Source organism: Cavia porcellus, unplaced genomic scaffold, assembly GCF_034190915.1.
Source record: "Cavia porcellus strain 051 isolate PalLab524CR breed Dunkin Hartley unplaced genomic scaffold, mCavPor4.1 scaffold_5, whole genome shotgun sequence".
Lineage (NCBI taxonomy): Eukaryota > Metazoa > Chordata > Mammalia > Rodentia > Caviidae > Cavia > Cavia porcellus.
Genome location: NW_026947488.1, coordinates 14,973,770 through 14,998,410, shown reverse-complemented (window position 1 = coordinate 14,998,410; position 24,641 = coordinate 14,973,770). Strand labels below are relative to the sequence as shown.

General features: G+C 49.4%; 1 protein-coding gene across 4 annotated transcripts in view; it reads right to left on the bottom strand.

The window, feature by feature from the left end:
- The window catches only part of Slc13a3 (solute carrier family 13 member 3), a 93,283-nt gene that overhangs the window by 49,911 nt on the left and 18,731 nt on the right, over positions 1-24,641 (bottom strand). The gene's annotated exons all lie outside the window — the stretch shown is intronic.

The window sequence follows — 24,641 nt, the reverse complement described above, 5'->3', positions numbered from 1 at the left end:
GGTGCCTCCCGTAACTCTTGCTAGTGGTCTGAATATATCTCCATTCCCAAGCTGGAAGTTAATCCCCTTGGTGGTGGTGAGAAGAGATGAGCCTTTGGGAGATGCCTAGGTCATGAGAGCTCAGCCCTCATGAATGGGATTAGTGCCCTTGTAAAAGAGCCCTGAGGGCCTTCTTTCCACCACGTGACCCAGCACGTGGCAACACAGCAACAAGGCGCCATCTTTGAAAAGCAGAGACCAAGGCCCGCCTGGGCACTGAAAGGGTCTTGATCTTAAATATGCATTGGGCTATTAAATAGAGTGCTTGAGGCTCAGAGTCCTCAGAACTGTGAGCAGTAAATTCCTATTTATGAATATATTAACTAGTCTAAGGCTTCTCGTTATAGCAGCTCAAGTGGAAAAGATGCTCCTTCACCTCCCTTTGGCCACCAATCCTGGTCACACCAGTGACTCTTCTAGCTTCCTCTGGCCTTAGTTGCATGTGTGGCTGAGACATCCAAGGAGATACATTTTCTAGGAACACCCCCCAGCCAAGACATTGGGTTGCCCTTCATGTGGAACAACTGAGCCATGTTGACCAGTATCTGCCAGAGGTACCCAGTATGATTGAACCCTGAGGTCCTCTTTATTCACACACTTGTGCTACCTCCATTGTCCCCACCACAGCTTCCCCAAAATTCCTCACAATCAAAGCCTTGTCTCAGGTTCTTCTGGAGAACCAAAGACAGGTGCCTTCTTAAAGACGGTGACATCTTTCTAAGTTAGGACTTGAGGGCAACTTGGTGCAGGGAAGGAGAGGGCTGCCTTCTTGCCTGTGCTGGAAGCTTTCTTTGTATTTGAATTGAATTCCTTGGCTGGATCTGAGGCTTATCTGGGCCAAACCCAGCTAACAAGGGTCAGCTTTGTTTACAGAACAGCCACATGTTACTTACAAATGAATCAGTCGGAGGGGAATAGGTATTCCTCAACTAGACTATTAGTGTGGTGCTTGCACAAAAGAAGCTGTTGCTTTGTATATAGAAAAGCACTTGGGGACATCCTACATGGATAGATGTCCCTCACTAGAGGCAGGTGTGTGAGCTACATGGAGCCCGGCAGGTGTCATACATAATATCTGTATTGAACATTTCGGTTTGTCATCTAAAGGCCACATGGGGTATTCCCAAGGAAATTCTAAAGCCAGGTAAGGTCCCAACAACTTCTTCCCATCACTTCCTTAAAAATTTATAAATATATGTTGAAGGCAAATCATGCGATTGCATTTATTTTCTTTCTTTCATCCAATATTTCTAAAATACATTAGTCCACAGATTGAATAGTCCTTCAAATTCTGCACAACTTGTGTCCCATGAGAAACAGTTTAGAGAGCTCAGTAGGCAGGCAGCAGCCAGCCCTGCCCCTGCGTACTCCAGCAGCCCTCGGCCACTTCCATCCCAGGCCGCCAGCATGCGCTGGGAAAAACAGCAGCCGGGCCTGTACCAGCCCACCCAGTGGCCACCACTGGATACCTGTGGCCAGTACTGGCCAGGAGAACCAACTAGTCATGCTCGGGAGAAATCGTAGCCAAAGTGGGAAGTGCCTGGGAACCCACTACCCGCTTGTTTGGAGAAACCAAGAAAATGCCAAGATGAAGAAGCAAAAGACAGTCCCTGGACTCCAACCCAAGCGGAGCGAGCCCAGAGATGAAAACGTGGGGAAGATCAGGAGCCGCATGCCTGAAGTTTCTGAAGGGATGGCAGCTGAAGCAAAGAGACGACTTCATGAGGCTATAAAAGAAATGAGAACAGAAATACTATCTCAGGCAAAAGAAGAAATGAAAAACATAATAAAAGAATTGCTAGGCACCTCTAAAGAAGACATAGATAAAAAATACAGGAGCATAGAAAAATGAGGGAAACCATGAATGAAAAGTATGAGAGATTTAGAATGTATGAAACAGATTTAAAGAGTTATCCAGGAAATTTAAACCTCCATTGAAAGTTGGCACAACACTTGAAAGAAACTGAAGATAGACTTTCAGACCCTGAAGACAGATGTGCGGCTTGCCGCCGTGAAAGGAAAGACCTCTTAAAAATAACAAGGAACCAGGAAATAACAATTTAATGCCTGTAAGATGATGCAAAGCAAAATAATTCAAGAATAATAGGTGTCAGTGAAAGAAAAGGGGTCAACACAAGTGACATTAAAATTCTATTTACAGAAATAATAGCAGAAAACTTCCCAGACATGGGATAGGACACGAGACACAGATATGTGAGGCATATAGAACTCCAGATAGTCATAACCAAAATAAATCTACACCCAGACATATAACAATAAAGATTCCAGAAACTGAACACAAGAACAGAATATTAAAAGATGTTAGAGGAAAAAAAAACCAGATTGCCTATAAAGGAAAACCCATCAGAATCACGACAGACTTCTCAGCACAAACCATCAAGTCAAGAAGAGCTTGGAGTGAAGTATTTCAAGTCCTGAAAGAAAACAACTGCCCACCCAGACTGATGTACCCTGGAACACTATCTTTCAAAATTAATGGAGAAAAAAGATACTTCCATGACAAAGAACAACTGAAGTGATTCATGACCACCAAACCAATCCTAGAAAGAATACTGAAGGACATCTTAGGGAGAGATAAAAAAAGCCCGCGGTTCCAGGGACAGCAGCTGAGGGAGGTCACCGAGCGGGGCAGACAGTTGAATGCGGGGAGGGCAGGAGGTAGGCAGCCAACAGCAGGAAAATAGCACGGCAGAGATGAGCCCAGGCATGCTGGCCGTGACCATTAATGCAGATGGCCTCGATTCACCAACAAAAACAAACACAGGCAGAGTGGGTCAGGAGGCAGGATCCATCAATTTGCTTTATTCAAGAAACACACTTAAAAGGAAATTCATACACTAAAAGTCAAAGGAGAAGAAGCAGGGAACCAGAAAGCAGTGGGGGTAGCTAAATGAAATTTCTACACAATGGAAAGCTACTCAGCTATAAATAAAGATAACCTTGAGGGGACCGGGGATTTAGCTCAGCAGCATAAGTGCCTGCCTTGCAAGCGCACAGTCATGAGTTTGATCCCCTGTGCAAAAAAAAAAAAAAAAAGGCTCTTGTAGATAAATGGATCTACAACTTGAGATCATGTTCATGGGTGTAATGGTGCATCATGTGAGTGAACATCGTGTTGTCTCCCTAGTATAAGAAACTAAAGGAGTTAGTGGGATCCAAAATGCACAATAGATGTGAAGGTGAAAGGGGAGGAGACATAGATCTAGAAGGGGAAGGCAGCGGCCACTGTTGATCTATAACCCATCTTGAAACCCTGTGTTGTTTTCAGTGTTCTGTTTAGTTGGTTTTATTCTGGGCTTTTTGTTTGTTTGATTGATTTTATCAAATTTGATGGCATGAACAGCTATTTCGAAAATAACAAAATGTATTATAGTAGTGATTATTGATTTCCAGTTATCTTGTCTTGGATCCTTGTATTACTTTGCTAGTTTTTTTATTGATTTTATTCTATTTGGTTTTGTTTTATTATAGGATGTATAAGCAGCTACTTTGAAGATAACAAGATGCATTAAGGTAGCCACTCTTGTATTCCATTGTCTTCTTTTTGAAGTTCTGTATTGCTTTCATTGTTTTGATTGGTTTTATTCTGTTCTGTTTTGTTTGATTTTATTATGTCTGATGGTAAAAACAGCTACTTTGAAGATAACAAGATGCATTATGGAGGCCACTGTTGTGTTCCTACTGTCTTGTTTTGAATTCCTGTATTGCTTTCATTGTTTTGTTTCAACTGGTTTTATTCTGTTCTATTTTGTTTGATTTTATTGTGCCTGATGATATAGGAAGTTATTTTGAAGGTAGCAAGAGGCATCTTAGTAGCCATTGTTGGTTTCTTTTATCTTGTTTTGAAGTCTTATATCATGTTTTGTTTTGATTGTCTCTACTCTGTTTTATTTCTTTCAGTTTTATTCTCTTCAAAATAAAATTTAAAAAAAAGAAAAACAATTAGAGATGCTATCAAATTGTAACCTGCAAAGATTCAAGCATTCAACACTTTTGCCTACTCTGTCTCTCCAACTACAACGACAGGTGCATGAAGAGTAGGTCCCTGTCTGTTTTGCCTTGTTCTCTTTTGTGTTGCCCTCACCTAGCACATGGCCCAAGGTAATGTATGGGCTTGGTATCAGTCAGTGGAGGACGGATAGATGGATGGATGGATGGATGGATGGATGGATAGATGGATGGATGGGTGGATCGATGGATCAGTGGATCAATGAGTTGATGGATAGATTGAAATCTTGTCTCTTTGCTGGGCCCATGGTGAAGCCTCAGAATGCAGACAATCTCCAGAATCCAAGTAAGTGACTCTTCTCTCAAGGAATTCAAAGTCTCAGTGGTTGATTGCTGCAGATTCATAAGTGTGGCACTGAACAACAGATCCAGTAGCAAATGTGATTGTAAGTCTACTAGAGACTGGGAGTGGATATTTAACTACTTTAGGAGACAAAAGGCAACAACAGGGAAGACTCCTCCGGGGAGGGGCTATTTGGACTGAAGATAGCAAACAAAATCTTTTACAGAGTTCCAGGACCAGATCCTCCCCTGTCCACATATTTGGGTATTTCTCTATTACATGCTTCAATTCCATGATCAATAGAAGGATCTCGCAAATTTACTCTAATTTTGGCAACTTAGAGGAAACATACTTCTTGAAAAACATAACCAAAAAGAAGAAATAGAAACAGCAGATATCTCAGTGTCTATTAAAGAAACAGAATCAATCATTAAAAACTCCCCACAAAAACATGCCAAGCCCTGCTGACTTCGACGGAAATTCTACTAAACAGTGAAACAATAGATAACGCCACCTTGTACAAACTCAGGGAAGAAAGAAAGAAGAAGCTCATCCCATTTCATGTGATGAGGCCAGGATAATCTTGGCAGATCCTAACGAGAGCGCCAAAGAAGGGAAAATAGAACAGAGTGGTTGGGAACAGCAGCGTGCAAAGCTAAGTCTGAGAAGCTCAGTGCAGAGTTGTTGTTTCTACCTGACTTATGTCATGACAACCACCAGCACTGCCTTGGTGTCCCCACCTCGTACATGTACTAACTCATTTAACGCCCACAGCAAACAAGACAGGGAGGTACTATTACTTTCTCCCTCTTTTCTGGAGGAATTATAAAAAGATACTGACTTAGGTCACACAGGTAATTCAGTTATAGCTCACAAACTACAGAATCTTTTAAACAAGAATTCTCATTTTAAAATCCTTCTCTTTCAAAGGACTCTAAGGATCCCTGATAGCCAACCAGTACTTACTATTTGCCAGGTGCTTTTGTAACTTACGTGTGTTAACTCACTGTAGTCTCATGATCTTTTGAAGCAGGAATTTCTGTGTCCATTTTGTCAGTAAGGCAGGATATAAGGCAGGCAAGTTGCCCAAGCTTGTGTGATGAATTATCCAGGTAATCTGTCTCCAGGAAATACAGTCTTTTGGTTGTAGTGGTACTCGGGATTGAACACTGCATTCCCAGCTCATTTCTTATTTTGAGATGAGGAACTCTCTGCATCACTAAGTGGCTGAGGCTGGGCTTGAACATGTAACCCTCCTGTCTCTGCCTCTGCCTGCCACCATGCTGGAATGACAGGCCTACATAGATTCTTTGCCACAGTGCCGCTTGGTAAGAGCTGCTCTTTTCAAATTCCCACATCCTTTTCTATCCCCTGTGTGTCTTGATCTCACGTTCCTAGGCCAGAGCATCATCTTTCATCCTCCCTGTGCTGTCCCTGCCCTTCCCGCCCCTCCATCTCTTCTCCTCTGTTCCACTTGGGCCTGCAGAGCCTGCTCTGAAAACTTTCGTATCCCTCCTGACCCCACATCCCAGGAGCCTCATCCTTTAGCTCTTGCTGTTTTTCTCCAGAAAACAATCCTGGAAGTTCTACACCTCCTCCTTCACACGACAGCAGCACCTTACCATAAAATAATACTAATAATAAGCCGACGCTTCCTGAGAGCTTGTGCGTGCCTGACCTGATTCCAGCTGCTGTACTGCACTGCCTCAGCAGAACTGCGTTTGCCACACCACTCTAGGAAGTAGGGCCCATTATCATCTATCTCCATGAGCAGATAATGCAGTTGAGGTACAAAGTGACTCATCCAGCCAAGGTCACAGAGAGGGTGAGAGTGCGGGCAGCCTGCTGAGTGTAAGTCAGGGGTCCTGATTCCAGAGCTCTGCTCTGCTTTTGGTATTTCCTCATCAAAGAGGCCCTTCCCAAATATCCAGTTGGCACTGGGATTAACAAGCAACGGATAATGTTTTAGCATTAGTTTGTTCAGTGTAATATTTGGGATATACTTATGCCTAAAAGTGATTCATTGTTTCAGTTCAAAGTGAGGTGGGCATCCTGTTTTTATCCAAACCCTGCCTGGACCAATACAATAGAGTAGGAGGAGGACCAGGTACAGTCATGAGGAGAGCTCTTCATCCCAGACACTCTAGGGCTCCATCTGAGAGGTCTGCTCCTAAGTGATGCTGGACCCCAAAAAGAACTCCCATGCATGGGGGCCTCAGAGACAAGAATCACCCCTTCCTGCCCACCCCCAGCTTCCTGAGCAGGCAGGGCAGAGGAAGCCTTCATCTGGAATGAAGCTCCACATTCTAATTGCCTGCCCTTGGAGCTGCCCTTCCAGTTTCTGAATGGAGACCATGTTCACATAGCAAAGCCACTGGGCCTTTTATTTGTGTCTGAAGAATGACAGAAGAAGTCACACATCTGCAGGGGTTTCTTCTCAAGTAATAGGAAAAGACCTTCCACCACTGGGAACAAGACGACAGATGTGACTCTTTAAAACCTTACCTTTATTGATCTACAATGTGCAAGCAATAAAAAGCACCCAATAAAATGCTTTGCTGACAGACATGTGGATTATTTCCAGTGTGAGGCTACTCAATAAAACTGATGTGAATGTTTGAATACATCTGCTCTGGGGGTGACAGCCTGTGGGTCCCTTTGTGCATTCTGTACCTTGTATAAGTGAGGAGAAAGGCCCTGCTGGATTCTGATGGCAAAGGTCCCCTTCCAAAGGCTCTGAGACTCAGGGCTGTGGCCTCCTCTTTTCCCTCCTCTCCCTTCCCTCTGCATTCCCCTCTACACCCTCTCCTCTTCTCTCCCTGTCTCTCTCCCTGTCTCTCTCTCTGTCTCTCTCTCTCTCTGTCTCTCTCTCTGTCTCTCTCTGTCTCTGTCTCTCTCTCTGTCTCTCTCTCTCTCTCTCTCTCTCTCTCTCTCTCTCTCTCTCTCTCTCCCTCTCTCTCTCTCTCCCTCTCTCTCTCCCTTTCCCTCCCTCCCTTTTCCACTTCCCCAGGATGCCAACAGCAGCTCTCTGGTGAGGATGAGTCCAGACACAGCATATGTGCTCAGAGGTGCCTCAAGGGCAGGCAGGAGTTGGGGACTCAATCTTCAGGCCACATGGAGTTTTGGCAGTGAGTGAGTCAAGAGTGCTTCGCTACCTTGCTGGTTAGGGGTTAGCACAGCGCCAGGGTGACCCCAAGTAACTTTCTTGCCCAGTTGAACTTCCCGTGGGCAAATGGATTCAGGTTTGCCAGCTGGGTGCCAGGCATCCGGCAGGGAATTAATAAATGTTGCTGCTCCTCACCCCTGCTCCACCCCCTGCAGCCAGGAGAACAGAACAGATTCCTGGGGGCCTGCAAGTGCTCCTGGGAGGCTTGCAGGCAGGGACCCCAGAGCTGAGGCTGTAAACTGCCCAGCGGTGCAGCGCTCTGAGGTCAGACAGGCCCAGGGCTCCACCTCGGGACCTCTGCACCTGCCCTCCACCCCGCCGGGCCCTCTGCACCTCCCCCCAGCCTCTGGCTCCGTGTGGTCCGGCTTCACTTCAAAGGCCCCTGTTCAGGGAGCCCCTGTGATGACACCAGGCTGTGACCTGCCCCACTCTGTTGGGCTTCGGCTGGCTCCAGTTTACTGTTTGTTTGTTCACATGTCCCTGTCTCCTCCCGCCAGACGCCAGACCGCAAGCTCCAAGCAAACAAGCCCTCGCCTGGCTTTGCGGCTTGCAGCCTCAGTGGCTCAACAGATATTTGCTAACTGCATGGCTGAATGATACAAATCAGACGTTACACACTGGAAGGCGGGGGGTCATGTAACGAGTGAGGTGAGCCGGCCTAAAGAAACCACATCGCCTTCACAAGTGTGATGTGCACTTTGCACAGTGCTGTGGGTACAGAAACCATTGCTTTTCTGGGGTGGGGAGGAGGCCCCTAAAGTTAATGACAGCATACAGCTGACATTGGTGGGTACAATAGGCAGGGTGGGGCTATTAGCACAGGCCCCTTAGGGTCAGCAAGCTTGGGCTCCTTGTTTACTGACACAGGGAACCTGGGGCCCAGGGTGCCAGATATCTTGATTCTTTTTTTTAAGAGAAGGTTAAAACTATGTTGTTTTTATTTTTTTAATCTAACAGCTTTAAAAATTTTGCCTATTAAAAGGCAATTGTGATCCAAAAAGAGAAAACCTGCAAGTGATACCCAACCCATACTCATCAGTTTATGACTTCACACAAATGCTTTCATTTGATGGAGTCCGGGGTGCCTCGGGAATTTACGATAACCCCAGGAAAGTGTGCACACACAGACAAGACTAGATACGATGTTAAGATGCTGACCAACTCCCAGGCATGGTGGCACATGCCTATAATCCCAGCACTCGGGAGGCTGAGGCAGGAGGATCATGGTAAGTTCAAGGCCAGTCTGGGCTACATAGTGAGTTCAAGGCCAGCCTGAAATACATAGTGGACCCTGTCTCCAAAGAAAAGAAAACAAAGAAACTAAATAACTAATCAAAAAAAGGTCTTGGGAAACCAAGATTAGGTGTTGAAAATCCCTGCTCTGTTTTAAAATTCCCATTGTGCAAGTATAAAAACTGAGGCCTGGTAAGGCAGTGGTTTCATCAGGACCATGGAGAGCATCTGCTTCTCCTCCAGTTAGCCTTCAAATCACAGCCCGGAGCCTGACGGGTCTGATTTCACTCCAGCCACACTGGGTCCATTCCCTCTGCCTCTGGGTCCCTGTTCCAAGAGCTCCAACCAGGCGCACTGAGCTTCAGTCTGCACGCTGGCACAGTAGAGGCTTCCCTGAGCCCTCGAGGGCAGCGGAAGGTACGAGATGGAGTCATGGGATCCCGCACACCGTTCCTTTGAATTTTAACTTCTGAAGTTCAGAGGGCAGGGGAAGCATCTGGTGTTGCACATTTATTTTCTGGGTCACCTCATGGTGGGGAGTTTGTCCCATCGCCTTTGCCCAGAGGCTCCCTGCAGAATGGAACTTTGCTAGGACTGGTGGAGGAGAGGCGCCAAGCTACCTTCCTACCCACCCCCAGCAGATTCCCTCTGTCTTCTGAAGCCAGAAACTTTTTAACTCTAGGAGAGGAGGAGGCAAGAATGAGACCTAAGGGAGTCACACCCCTGAGGGACACCAGGTTCACAAGCAAGAAACCTCACAGACGCTGGGTTCCTGTCGGCTTCCATGTTGATCATTTCATTTATCTTTTCTTTCTCTTCTTTTGTACTTCATTTGGTCCCACCTTCCTAGTCTGCGTATCATACCCCTGATTACGGTTTAAGTAAACATTCTTTGTTTGATGCAGCATACATACAGTAGTTCTGGGGCACATGTGGCTATTTAAATTTATTAAAATTAACCAAAATTTAAAATCCTGGGTTCTCAGGGACCTTAGTGTTCATCTGCCTCATATGACTGATGTCTACCATTTTGGACAGACAGACATACAACATTTCCATCACCACAGAAGGTTCTATTGGACAGAACTTCTCCAGAGGGCCAGAGACCCTGGGGGCGGTAGGGTTTGCACTGAATTCCTGGGATAAACCATGGAGAACCTCCAGCTCCATGGGTTTGTTTCTCTGCAAATTGGGAATAATCATTTTGGGATGTTCAAGTCCTAGAGGATCCCTTTAGGGTAAATGTATGCAAAAGCATTTTGAAATGTGTGTTTGATGATGAATTATCTTAGGCATGAGGTTACAAATAAATCTGTACTTACTCATAGCTGTATTTTTGTAAAATTTAACCACAAATATGTACATTTTTAAAGAAAGATATCCTTTGAATAGAAAATTAATGTATCTGGTGAAATTCTCAGGACACACTTTCCCTGAGAACGAATGGCTATTTAGTTATTATACAGCAGAAATACAGATTCTTCCAGCCTGGCTTCTTTTCCCTTCCAGCTCACTGGAACTTTTTGCCCAATATCCGTAAGATGCCTGTTAGGCTTCAGGTCCATTAACATGACCACAGGATATTTCAGTGTTGATAAACCTCTGTAACTGTCTCGCGGGAGATAATACGTTCTTTAAGTCTGTGTGTGTTACAGTTTTTGTCTCGGAGAAGTTTTCTTCTATTAAAGAGTCTGATAGTTTCTGTTTTGTGTCATTTCCTTCTTCAGGGATGCCAATTATGCAGATGTTGGATCCCTTTATCTTCCACATTGATCAGTTTTCTCCTTCTTCTCTTTCATTGCATTTCATTCAATCATACCCCTGAATATACAGCCCTTGTTTTATTTATTTAATATATTTTGCTGTTTATAATATGGGTTTTATAATATAAAAAATATAAAACCCATATTAGAAACACGGATGTTTATATTAATATATTTTTTCATATATTTAACGTATTTTGCTATTTCTAACGTGGTCTTCATTTTTCTCTCTCACTGAGCACTGGTCTTTTTAATCTCTCTCTCTCCTTCTTTCCTCCACCCCACTCTGGTTCTGAGGATCAAACTCCAGGCCTCGAAGCACTACCCAAGTGCCCACCGCTGAGCTCCGTCCCCAGCCCCTTTGCGCTGCTCCTTAATCTCTCCTTTGACCCTTTCATTTCTTGCTCTGACCCTTGTTTGAGAAAGGTTATCACGTCTCTTAATGTTTTTTATGTTTCACAGAGAACTATTATGCTGAGCAGTTTCTTCTACTCCTGACAAGTCTTCCAGTGCGTTTTCTTCGTTTTCTGTTCCTGTTCGCCGACCTCTCACACTCCCCTGCTGTAGGTCCTGTGTCAGGTGCTCCTCACAGAACCGGCCCTGAGCACGCCTCACTGAGCTCGCCCTTGTCCTGGCATCGGTGGGAGCAGGGACAGGGTGGAAGTGGGCGGCTGGTCACAGCGCCTGATTCAGCCCAGCCCATGCCAATCAACCCAGACACACTCACTGCTGTGCTAACAGGAAGCCTTATAATCTCCCCCCACAGAAATTCCACATTCCTGGGCTTAGCCAGTACATTAGCACAGGGATTAAAGTCTGCAGGCCAAGCATGCAGAGGTGGGCAGGGCAGAAGGGGGACAGAAAACGCCATGTCAGGTGGTTAATTTTTGAGCTGGAGAATGATTGCTAGATTGACATGAGCAGCCTTCAGCCCACTGCCCAGGCTTTGTCCCTTCCACCCTGGAGATAAAAGAGTGGAAGGCAGGGATCGGGAAGACACTGTACCCTCCACTGCCAGCCCTCCCTGGCCCCTGCTCTTCTGGGCAATAGCAGGCACGTTGTCAGGAGCTGGGCTGTGACTGGGCTCTTGGCACATGCCAGAAGCCCCTGCCAGGTGGACAGCCAGCCAGCCAACCCTTCTCAGAACAGGCTGGGGAGCAAAAGCTCACAGTGTAGTGCCACCTGCCTGCTGCTTCCTAGGGGCACACTCCCCAGAAGTGCAGGGGCAGGCCTGAACTTCAGTGCAGCTGGCAGAAGCAGTATCAATCCCATGGTGTCTCCTGCCAGCCCAGCCAAGGCCACCCCTCCAGAGCCTTGCAGAGTTTGAGGCCTTGGGGCTGAGTACCCAACATTGGAGAGTGTGAGTTTTGACCCAGCCACTGCCCGACGCTGACCTCATTTGCTCACAGGTGGAGCAGGAACAATGGCATCACAGACTCATTTGGGGTTCAGCACCCCAAGAAGCAGAGATGGAGGGGGGTCCATGGGAAGAGCAGTGGACGGGGAGCTGGGGATAGGGGTTCAAATCTAGACCTGAGGCCAAGAAGCAGAGCATCCTAGGGGCTGCAAGCTGACACTGGATCTGAGACTGCCTGAGCTCGAACCCTGATTCTATCATGTTTTAGAGCAAAGCGGTTTAATTCTGTTCCTCAGTTCCCACATGAGAGCCATGATAATACTGACAAGAATGCCAGCCTCACGGAGCTCTTGTTATGACAACTAAATGTGGCAGTGCTGGGAGCAGAGCATGGCACAGAGCAGGACCCCACCACCACACACACCCCCATATACCGCTGCCGGCGCCCGTGGGCCTGCTGGCCTTGAGCTCATCTCTTGCTCTCTTTCCATCCCAGTGATCCCTAAAGCACTTCCAGTCTGCATTCGAGGATAAAGTCAATGATCCTAGGTGCTATGCAGGTATCGATGCAGAGGTAAAGAGCTGAAGGCCTAGGGAAGGCAAGGAGAACCCAACAGAACTCTACGCGTGAGGCCAAGAGACTAGAGGAGTCGCTCCAGGTCCCTCCGCCTCAATGTGGAGCACAGAAGAGAGCATCGAAGGGCTCACCGCTCGCATGATCTCGCTTGCTCACCGTGACGCTGTTTGGAAAAGAGTAGCTGGGCACAGAGAGATTTAGGGACTTCTCTGCCCACAGATGCACACATGTGTGTGACAAGGGCATGCTCCTGCCATGGTGATCTGTGCAAGGGGCTTTGGCCCTGGTTCTTCTGCATTGAGGATCACACAGTGAGGGGCACTGTGACATTTACTGGACATGTTGGGTAAAATACAGGTGTTATGTGTGTTAAGCCTCTTATGGTTACTGTGCCTTTAGCGCCTCCCAGGCTCTGCTAGGTTCAGCTAGAGGAAATCAAAGGACAGATGCAGGCTCCACAGAGTGCTTTGCAGCCCTCTCCCATCCTGCCTAGGTCTGTTCCTTTAGGACTGGCCAGAGGGAGAGACTGAGGGGTGGAGGGCTAAGCCAGGAGCCACCTAGGTCCACGTGGGCCCAAGACTCCACAGGGGAAGAGGTGGTGGGTAGAGGGGCTGGTTCCCAGAAGACCTCTGAGCCCAGCCGCCTGTGTCCCGGGGCCAGTGTTAGACCCCTGGACTCATTAGCAGGTGTTCTGACAAGTTCAGGCTCTTGCAGCCATTCATTAAAAGTGTTCTTGGGGCGGCTTACACCCTGCGGCTGCCAGGCCTCAATAATCATTCACGAGCTGGCAGGCGTGCAGGGATGGGCAGGAGCACCCAGCCCAGCAGCCCTGGTGGCCAGACACCCCAGGAGGACACAACACATTCTTTGGGGAAAAGAAGCTGACTCACTATGTGACCTTGGGCAGCTCTTTCCTCTTTCGGTGCCTCAGTTTCTCTGGTTGTCCAACAGCTCCTTCAGGCCCAAAGTGGGTGAAGAGGTAACATCTATGGGCTCAGCCCCTCTTGCACCGGGGAGGCCTGGCCTTTCAGGAAGTCTCTCACAAGCTGGAGTGGAACCCTACCTGGAGCCACCGGGTGAGCTCTGCAGCCCATCTAGGGGTGGGTATGGTGGTACATGCCTGTCATCTCAGCACTTTGGGAAGCTGAGGCAGAAGGATCACAGTCCGGGCAACTTAGTGACTTAGTAAAACTCCGCCTAAATTAAAAAACATCTAGACTTTTCTAGTTTGGCTCCTCTGTGAGCAAAGGCCGAAGTCTGTGTTCCCAGAGAGGCCGCCTTCAGGGCTGAGGGAGGTCACTGGTTGTTCCTTGAACACCACCATGTTCTCACCTCGCGACCCTTGCACTTGCTCTTCCCTCTGCCTGGAATGCTCTTCCTCTGCAGATGTCCAGGCTCACGCCTTTGCCTCCTTCCGGTGTGCACTCAAATGCTCCTGTTCCAGGGCAGCCTTCCTGACTCTGAACTCGCCACCGGAACCCCAGATCCCTGCTTGTTCCCTCCCTGCACACTGTCACATGACAACCCATACAGCAAACTCTGCATACACTCGTCTGCGCTCCTCTCTCCCCCTCTAGACTATCAGCCCCAAAGCACGAGGCCTTGTGATTGAGGTTCCCCACTGTGCCCCCTTAGAAGAGTAGCTGGTGCCTAACGCGCGTTCATTTAATACTTTTCAACTATGACTCCCTGGAGGACAGGGCTTGGCCCAGAAACCCTGAAGAAACAGCTGTTTTGATTCCCTATTCATTCAAGACCTGTTTATGAAGCACCTGCTGTGTGCCAGCAGCTAGGGTACAAGGACGAGTGGGACAGACAGGACCTCAGTTGACCCTCACTCCCTGCAGGAACTGTAAGACCCTCACACTGCCCCGTGGGGTTTACGGACCCACGTGTCAGGCGAGGAAAAGGAGGCTGCAGGGGCAGTGCCGCGCCTGGATCCTCCGCAGGCCACATCCTGTGCTTCCCCCGCTTCTGGTCACTGGGGGCTGCCTGCCCCATCTCTCTAGGTCTCCCCCATTCACAGCACCCCATCCTGCCCAGCCTAGCTGGCCCCACCCAAGCATTCGGGGAAACTGAGAGACAGGAAGTGGCCCCTGCTGCTGGCCTGGCCTGCAGAGCACCCAAGCCCCTCTGATACTCAGCCTGCAGTGCTCATGTCCCTGGGCTCTGGGATCTGAGCCAAGAATAAAAACAACGCGTGGAGGGGGGCAGAGAGGGGAGGGGGAGAGGTGGAAAAATGAAGATGTGCTATGCGCATGCACCAACTCCCCGCGCCCACCGAGCAACGTGGTCGGTCGGTGTGGCCTGCGCACAAGGACTACGAAAAGTAAAACTAGGCTGTATAGGTGAGTGGGTGCAACTTGAGAGCACACTCATGGGGGGATAAATCAGCCACGCATGTGTGAACACCGTAGTGTCTCCCCGTGTAAAAAGCTGAAAGCGTAAGCAGGATCCAAATGTACAACAGATAACTATGAAAGACGGAAAGAAACTGCTCAAAAGGAAGGAACACCTGGGGTGAGGGAGAGGAGGAAGGAAAGGAGGGAAACGATTTCACACTTGTAGTTGTGTACATATTTTATGTATATACTATACACACACAAGATAGATTATTGTACTGCTAATCTCTGTTAGTTCATCAGAATGCAAGTTTGTCTTTCATTGTCTGATCGTTTTTATGCCTGTATCTTGTAATCAGAGCAACAGCTTTGAAGATGACAGTATGCGATATATTAACCATTGTTAATCTCCTGTTATGATGTTGTGAAATCTATACCATTGTGTTTACTGGGTTTTTGTTTTAAAATAAAATGGGATGACTGTGAACGGTGGAGACCTGGAGAGATGGGACAGGCAGTGACCAGAAGCAGAAAAACTAAAAATAAAGATGGGGAATGAAGTGCTGAGACACACCACAACGCGGATGAACCTGAAAAGCACCACCTGAGTCAGAGACAGTCGCAAGAGACCGCAGGACGCTGGGCACTAGAGGAAGCGTCCCGAATGGGCAAACCTAGAGGTGGACACCAGATTAGGGGTTGTCTAAGGCTGGGAGGGACGTGGTGAGGGTGCAGTTTCTTGGGCGGATAATGAGATGATCTAAAATTAGACTACGTACTGTTTGCACAGCTTGCAAACATGTACAACCACTGAGCTGTACATTTTAAATGGATGAACTTTACTGTGTGTAAATTGTTTCAATAAAGTTATTTTAAAAAATCAAGAACAACACAAAAATTCCTGCGGAGGTTCCCTGAGTCAGTACTGTCTCATTTAATCTTCCCAGCAGCCCCTAGGAGGTGAGCTTTATTCTATTTTTAGGGGAGGAAAAGGAGGCCCAAAGAACCCAGGGCCTCAAATAAGGGGAGGAGCTCAGAAACCAGGCTCCTCCCCTCTAGCACACTGCAGACCACCAGTGGGGCTGGTTTATAGTAGTCTATTACATAATCTATCATGTGCTAGGCCCTGCATCAAGGGTTTTGGATGTCTGAGTCAATCGTCCCAATAGCCCTGCGAGGTAGGTACTATCAGTGCCCTAGTTTTACAAAGGAGGAAACTGAGGCACAGACAGGCTAAGTCACTTGGCCACAGTCACAGAGCTGGGCAGCGATGCTGGCCCTCCACACCCCTGCCGTGGAAGTGAGTCTGGGGGATACACTGGCCCGGGGAGGCAGGCTCCTTTTCTGGAGAAAGAAAACTGAGGTCTGGAACAAGTCTGGTCCCCACAGCAAGAAAAATGTCAGGAGCAGGAAATGGGTCTTCCAAGTCCACTTCCGGCTCAGTGGGGCTGCGAAGGTGAGCTCAGGAGGGTCCTTGGACCCCCAACAGAGGCCTCCTCAGGTGGCCACCACATCAGGCTCTGTGGGATTCCCTGCCCTGGGTGCCCCAGGCCTCCAGCCTGGCCGTCGGCAGAGCAGACAAGTCCTCAGGACTCGATTCCCATTAACCGGGCCCTTCTGGATTTTGCAGCAGAGTGGCTCTTTGGGGAATTCTCCCCAGTGCTTCCTCCAGGGAAGTCTGAGCCACTTCAGACAAGACAGGATGTGGTTAAAGGGACAGGAAGAACTTTCCTTCCTCCCCACTGCCCCTCACCCCAGGCCCCAGGAGCTTTCAGTGCTGGTAAGGGGACGAAGGTACAAGGGCCATGGTGAGGCTAAGGCACAGCCCAGGCTGTGTGGGGCGGAACAGGCTGTCTTTTGTTCTTTCCCCAAGAGGAAGGCGCTGTTCTGCCCACAGAGGGCCCAGAGGGCAAAGGACTGGCCGGCTCCATGGGGCTGTGCTGAACTGGCCATGGGAGAGGGCTTCCATGGAGCAGGGTGCTCCCTTGCCCACCCTTCCTCCTCCTCCTCCTCCTCCTCTTCTTCCCCCTCCTCCCCTTCTTCTTCTTTTCAGGGCTGGGCATGGAACCCAGGGCCTCACACATGCTGGGCAAATGTTCCTCCAGGGCTGAGGCCCCAGCTTCTCCTTCCTCCAGGCCCCCCACACCCAGGCCATGTGCGCACACCAGGTATGTTCCCTGAAGGAGCCCATGATGGCTGTGCCCTGCAGAGCTGAATGAATGCACCCAGTGCAGGGGCTCCTGGCCTGAGCACCATGGGCATCCAGGGCCTGAGCATCCTCGGTGGGGGGCAGTTCTGTGTGTGGTAGGGGATTTAACAGCACCCCCCTGGGCTTTACCTATGAGATCCTAGTAGTGCCATACCCCAGTTGTAACAACTGACATCGTCTCCAGGTATAGAAAAATGTCCCCTACGAACAAATGTGCTTGAAACAGGGTGGACCCTAGGTCAGAGAAGGCAGCCAGGAAGTCTGGAGCTCTTTGAAGCATTCTCTCCTGCCATCATACCTACTTTATCAGGCAAGAAAACTGAGGCACAGATATTAAGTAACTGGCCAGAGGTCACACAGTTGGTCAGAATGTCAGGATTTGAACCCAAGCTTTGGAACTCAAACTCCCGTCCTCCATGCTTGACTCCTCCTACAGCCCAGGCTCCAGAGAGTGCCTGTGTCTGAATGGCCATCTCCCCTCTGGGAAGTCTTCCTCCTGGCTGCATAGCTGCTGCTTCCTATCCTGCATAGCTGCTGCTTCCCCTTCCCTCTGCTGAGCCATGAAGGAGTGTGAGCTTCAAATGAGGCAGGAACACAAACCTACTGTGCATGTCAGGGTGTGGGGTGCCAGGCATGGGGCTTTATCTCGCTGTCTCAGCTCCCTCTTCTGTAAAATGGGTCCATCAGCCCAGAGTCATACCGTGGAGCTGAGGACACAGACTCTGAGTCGGGATGCTGGAGTTTGAATCCCAGCTCAACCAATTCCCAGCTGTGGGAGCCTGGGCCGGTACCTGAATCATCTCACACCTCAGTTTCTTTATCTGCATCCACAGATAGTAACACCTGCCCCGCAGAGCCCTGAGGAACATAAATGAACCAAGTGTATCTGGATGCTTAAAACCACACCCAGGCCTGAGGACATTCTAGAGGGCCAGCAGCAGTTCTTAGGAGGTCCCTGGGGTGAAAGAAGAGGCCATAAGGAAGGCTTACGGACAGGACATCAGCAAACTTGAGCTTGCTTCCTGTAGCCACTCAGGGACTGACATTTTTCCTGGCGAGGAGCTTAGTACAGCTGAAGACAAATCTCTCTATCCAGCTTTCTGATAACCCTCTCCCAAAGGCGAGGAGAGCAAAAAGGAATCGAGAGGCAGGCTGGCCTCTCAGGGCTTCTCCAATGTCATTATCCAGTGGGACCCTCTCCCTCTCTCCTGCTCCTCCTCCTCCTCCTCCTGCTCCTGTGAATTTCAGGGACAAGGAGATAAGACAGAGAACCTGAAGCCCCTATTTTGCAGGCAACAGCAGTGATCCTTTCTTGAGCACCTACTATGTGCTAAGTCAATTGGCTTTCCCAGCAGGTGTGTGCCATCATGCCCACTCCACAGATAGGAAATCAAAGCTCATGGGAGGGAAGCAGTTTGCTGGGAGGCAACGTGACCTTGTGTGGAGAGCAGTTGGGGTGCGTGTGCGAGACTTGCTCCAGGGCCCCGCATACCTGGCCCTAGCTGGGATGCTCGCTCTGGGTCTTCAGGGTCTGGGGTGTCAGGAAACCCTGTGATCGGTCCAGAGGGCACTGTCCTGTGGAGCTGGGTCAGGAAACTCAATCTTGCTCCCTGTGGTGTCCCTGGGAGCCCTGTTTATACACCTGCCAGGACTCAGGAAATCAGAAAGTTGGCAGGGGCTCAGAGGAACAGCTCGGCGGCCAAGAGCTCAGAGCAACCTCTCGGGTCCAGGCAGCAGGTCAGCCCTGCTGGGGGGACTTACGGGGGCTTGGGTGAGCGCTCTGGGACCACCATGCTGGGATAAAGTCCCTTCCCACCCACTCCGGGCCTCAGTTGCCCCAGTCAAAAAAGAAAAGCCTTAAAATATTGACTTTGGCTCAAACGGTCTACAAAACCAGATATAGTCTGAAATTTTTAAAAGCGCTGGTGTCCCAAAAGCAGAGTCAGGGTTCAACCCCAAGTTCGCTCATTCAATGCTTGTTTGCTGAGCACATACTATGCACTAGACATTGGTTTACATCTTGGGGCTGCCACCGAGAACAGGACAGACGTGGATCCTGCCTTTATGTTGTTCACAGCCCAGTGGGAGAGGCAGACGCTGAAGGAAGAAATAATCTTTACAGACTGAAATTAACAAATGCATGAAAGCAATAAAACAAGCCTCCTTTTTAAGGAGCATTTTGGGGGGAAGGCAAATGCGCTTGCAGAGTCACTGACGAGAACTCCTAGAGAGCTGCCACTGGCCTAACACTAAATGACCAGAGAAGTTTGGGAACAAGAGCATTCCAGCGAACAGCAAGTGCAAAGCTGAGGCAGGAGGGATCTGGCCATGTCTGAAAAGGCTGAAGCAAGGCGAGGAAAGGAAGGGGCTGTCAGGATTGGACTAATCATGATTTCTAGTTTCTTATATGATGCTCTGACACCCTGGAGGGGCTGCGCCTCTCAGAGCTAGGCAGCTCCTAGAGATGATGACCCACTAGCCCGCAAGCAGTGCCCTCCTATGCACACCAGACAGTCCACACACCACTATGCACACGCACACACACAGCCACCATGATCGCCTACCTAGTCACCCCAGGGCCAGACAGCTAGGGAGATCCCTCTGCGCAGAGCCCCCTGGGATTATTAAGTGTTCCCAGGAGCATCCCGCCCCATTCAACCCAAATGCCAAGCCCACCCAAGACAAGAAGCCCTCCTGGCTTGCAGCCTGACACCGGAGCCTTGCAGGGGCCTCATAGCCCGACGCATCACTGGCTTGCCTGCACCCAATCCCAGCTCTCAAACAAACCGAGCCTGAGATCATTCCCAGAATGCACCTGCACAGAGAAGTAAAGACTCCCTGAATCACAGCTCATCAGGGCAGGGGCCAGAGATGAGCTCACACCCAAAAGAATCCAAAGCCCTGGCTTTCTTCACCCAGCCCAGATCTCTCCAGAACCTAGGAGTCTGCATCCCGAGAACAGAGGGCGCACGGGTTGGAACACACCTGTGATCTGTGGGCAGTTAGCACCGCAGAGCTCAGGGCAGAGACCAGGCTGCTGGTCACTCCCCTCCTGGAAACTGCAGGCTGGAGATGGTTCTGCCACAGCTCATTTCCTACTGCTGCTGCTGGAACATATTATCCCAAATATAGGGATTTCTTACAACACAAGGGTTTTAGTGACACAGTTTCAGAGGTGAGAACAGTCACTGCGTTTTTACTAAGCTAAAGGCAAAGTGTCACCAGGCTGATCTCCAGGGAAGCTCCAAAAGAGGCTCAGAACTTGTGCTTTCCTAGTTTGGAGGTCGGCTGCAGGCTCTGGTTCCCTGGGGCTGCTCTGCCTCCTCCTGTGAGGACCCTTGGGAGTGCGCTGGACTCGTAAGATAACGCACGGTCATCTGCCCTCTGTGACACCCGCTCCCCACTCACAGTGACGCACACAGGCTGGGGAACTGAGCCACCATCTGTGGTGACGAGGACACCAAGGAGCTGGGGTTGGCAGCCAGCCTCATTTACACCCTTGTCAGAAGAAGAAGAATAGTCTTAATACTGGGAGCCATGTGAACATTACTTAATTTCTCTGTGCCTCACTTTCCTTGTCTGTGAAAATGAAGACACTCTGTTGCTACTTCTTAAGGCTGTGGAAGGCAGGTAAAATAGCACAGGTGCATGGGTGAGGGTGGCTGCTATCAAGACAGTGTCTGTGCCTTCTCTGAATCCCCAGAACAGCCCCATCCAGTGGGTAGAGGTTCTCCCTACTTCACAGACAAAAAGACTAAGGTGAGATTCCTCCCCTCTTTGTCACTTCAAAGCCAGGGCCCAAATCTAGGACCCAACTGCAGGTCCAAGTGCTTCCCATCATTTAACTTCTCAGAGCCTCAGTTTCTTGGCCTGCAAAATGGGAGCACTTAAATGCACCTTCAGCATTGAGTTAAAAAGAAATATTTATGATACTGGCACAAGTGATCAGATTTTATGAAACCCAGATACTAATCAGGAAGGCGGCCGATGCTATGGTCATGCTGCAAAGGAAAAATCTGAGGCCCAGGGAAGTAATGCGACTGTTAAGTTCACAGAGCAAGTCTGTAGGATGAGAATCCAGCTCCGATCCCAGAGCCTAAGGTTGGGAATGAAATGACCATTTTCCTGGAATTAAGCAAATGTGGAAAAGTGAGGTGCTGAACTTTCAGGTGTACTCCGGCCCCCGAAAAGACCCCCCAGAACAAGCTTGGCAAGAACACAGATGACACTTGCACGCAAGAGAAGGGGTCTTTCCTGATGGCATCAGGGCACAGTGTGTATAGGGGTGCAGGTTGGTTCAGCCTCGATTGTCTCCTCAAGGCCCCTGTTCAGTGTACAACCCACACAACACCCTACAGCAGCTCGGGCTAGAATGTCCCCAAATTCCTCCTCCTCAAAGGACCCTTGCGGTCACAGCAAGTACACTTTAACCTGCTCCCGGTGGATGCCAGGCAGGAAAAGGAGCCAGGCTTCCCTGCAAACACACGGGGCCATGCTCCTTCGCAAGCTTGTTTTAACAGCCCTGTCTGATTCCAACACTATCCAAGACCATTCCCCAAATCTCCACCCTTGGAAAACTTGGGGGCAGGCCCGTCTTCCTGGGCCTCGGGTGGTCCCCAGTGGCACCGGAGATTCCAGCTGCTGCATTCCAAGCTTCGGCTCCCTCCTTCTCTCCAACTTGGCCAGAGGACAGAAGGCAAGAGCTGTTCCTCCAGGCCTTGCTCTGCTCTCTACAGCAGCCTCCTGCAGACCTGCTCTCCTCTCGGCCACAGTAACTCCTAGGATGTCAGACAAGCGGTGTCTCTGGCCTAGAGATGTCACCAAACTGGAAAACCAGGCCCAGTGAGGAGCACCGCCCTGATTTAACACCATTCAGCATGTGGCCTTTCTGACCTTCTTTCCTGGTCTATCACCTGCGGTTTCCAAACCTGTCTAGGATTCCATATGCAGAACACAGCCTGAATTGGAGGCTCAGAATGTCTGAGTGACCTAGAAGCTCAGAAGTGGCCAGATGGCACTGGGGACAGGCGCACGCTGTGGATACTTATCTTGGAGCTGTGTTTTTGCAGAGAGAACATTTTTAAAGTTAAACTACCAGCCTTCTGAGGAACTCTTGAAGAACATTATGTAAAATAACAACCCTAGTTACGCTCCTGCCACCTTGCTTTGAAGGTCTGTGTCGTCACTGTTTTGGGCTGTTTGCTGTTGTTACTTTTGTGTTTTTCTAGGAATTTGTTTTGTTTTGGTTTGTTTCTCCCTCTAACACAGAAAGGATAGGTATACATGTAGAGGTTTATGCATGCGTACAACTTCCCCTAAACAGTTTATGAGAATCGATTATATTAAGCATGATGACATGAACAGCTACTTTGAAAAAAAAGAGATACTACAGTATCCAGTGCTGATCCCGTAGCATCATGCTGTGAAATCTAGCAATACTATTATTCTTTGTTCAGAGTAATTTTAGTCTGCTTTGTATTGTTTAATTTCAACATACATGAAGGTATGGGCAGCTATTTTGAGAGAACAAGAGATATTACAGCAGCCATTGATTTTCCTATCATCTGGTTTTGAAGGCCTGTAATGCCTTCTTCACTCTGTTCTGATCAGTTTAATACTATTTTGTTTTGTATGAATTCATGGTATGTGGAGATATGGACAACTATTTGGAAGAAAACATAAGACATTACGGTAGCCGTGGTAGACGGCCTATTACCTTGCTTTGAAATCTGTGTCACTTACATTGTTTTCTTCTGATCTACTTTGTTCTGTTTTGTTATGTTTAGTTTTAACCTCTTTGAAATAAAAATTTTTTAAAAGTAAATAAACGACCAGCCTCTGTGGGCAGCACAGCACACACTGGGGCAAGAGAGGAGCGGCCTTGCTGCTGCCGTTGGCAAAAGCCAGAGCAGCTCCCGGAAGGTGATTCTGCTCACACCGTTCCTTAGGCGCGAAGTATGTCAGCTCTTAACGTTGCCCGAACATAACAGTGACAATTCCATGAAGAATGCGGCATGTGGCAGGGGGCTTGAGATACGCCAACAGAGATGTGGAAGGAGGCTCAGCCTGCCCGGCCCCAGCAGCAGGACCAGCCTCCAGGAGGAGGGTATGCTTATCAGCCACATCTACGGTCCACACAGAGCCCCCCACCCAGGAGCTACAGGGCACAAGCGTGGTCCCGGCTGATCTGTGATCAAGGAAAGCACAGCAGTAAGAAGTAGACTCTGTACTGTAGCTTTGGGCAGCTGTGTGACTTTGGGCAAGTCACCCACTCTCACTGCGTTTCTATTTCCTAGCTTGTCGATGAGGGGCCCAAACAGTGGTTGCCTTCCAGATTGCAGGGAACATTAAATGGGACAGGACCTGACACACTACCATGGTGCCAGAGGTACCAGAGGTAGAGGAAGAGGCTGGTGTCCAAGAGGATGCATGCTCATCAGCTGACGGCCACCACAGGGGCTACCGCACTCCTGCCCTGCCCATGGGCACCTCGGGTTGGAGCACAGAGGACCACCCCAAGCCCTGCACTGACGTCTGCCACTGGAAATCTTACTCTCCTTTTCAGGGGACCCCTCAGACAGCTCGAGCCACCAGCCCCCTCACAGAGGAGCCTGCTCTCGAGCTCAGGACCTTCCCAGAGCATAGAGCAGAGAGCAGCTGTCAACTCCATGGGCAGAGACCCTGTGCCCTGCACGTCTCCTTCCCTGAACCCAATGCTCCTGCCTGGGCACATCCACTCACCTCCTTTCTGTCAAGGTGCTGCAAGGAGCCTTAATCCACACCTCCTCTCATCTGTCCCAGAAGAGAGGATGGTGATCACCCACGTTAAAGAAAAGGAAAGGGAGACCCAGAGAGAAAAGGAGGTTGGCTCAAAGACCCTGGTCTGCGGGCCAGCTGGGATGGCCGCTTTCTGAAAAATGACCTAGGCTATGGCCGGTCTCAACTGAAAAGGTGACCTAATCCTTACGCTGTTCATCTTTTTTCTACTAAATCAAGAAAGCCTGATAGCTTATACAGTTCCTCCCTGCACAAACCATTGTGTCTGACCCCAGCCGTCTTGGTGTCCCTGTGAGCACCTCCTCACCTAGGTCCCCACGGAAGTCAAATCCTCGGGAAGCTCCCCTTGCTCTCAGTGGTAAAGGGCGCTTTCTGCTCACTTTTACCTTTGTGAGCACGCAGTGTCTCACCAAGGTGGGCAAAGCAACTTCTCGGGTTAGAGACATCTTCCAAGCCTGGTGCCCTCCCACTGTGCCCCACTCGGGCCGGGTGAGGCATGCAGGGCACCTCCAACACCATCTCCTTGCAGCCACCACCTCCATGTTGATTTTCGCGGACTCCTGAACCCTCTGTCAGCTTGTGGCTTTTGATCTCTAGAGATGCTAGCTTTGGAATGTGGAAAGGGCAAGCGCTCTGGATTCTGACAGGCCAGAGTCTCCTCCCCAGTGCCTTGCCGTGTGACTGAGCGTGTGGCTTTCCTCTCTGAGCCTTAGTCTTCACCTCTGGAGGATGGTGACAGATCGAAAGGATTTTAAAAGGTGACGCATGCGAGGCACAGCCTCCCCCAGAGGAAGCGCACATTAGACCCTCGCTTCCCTAGCGCCTGGCAGGGGGAGGAGGGCCAGCTGCGTGCACTGGCTGAGTAA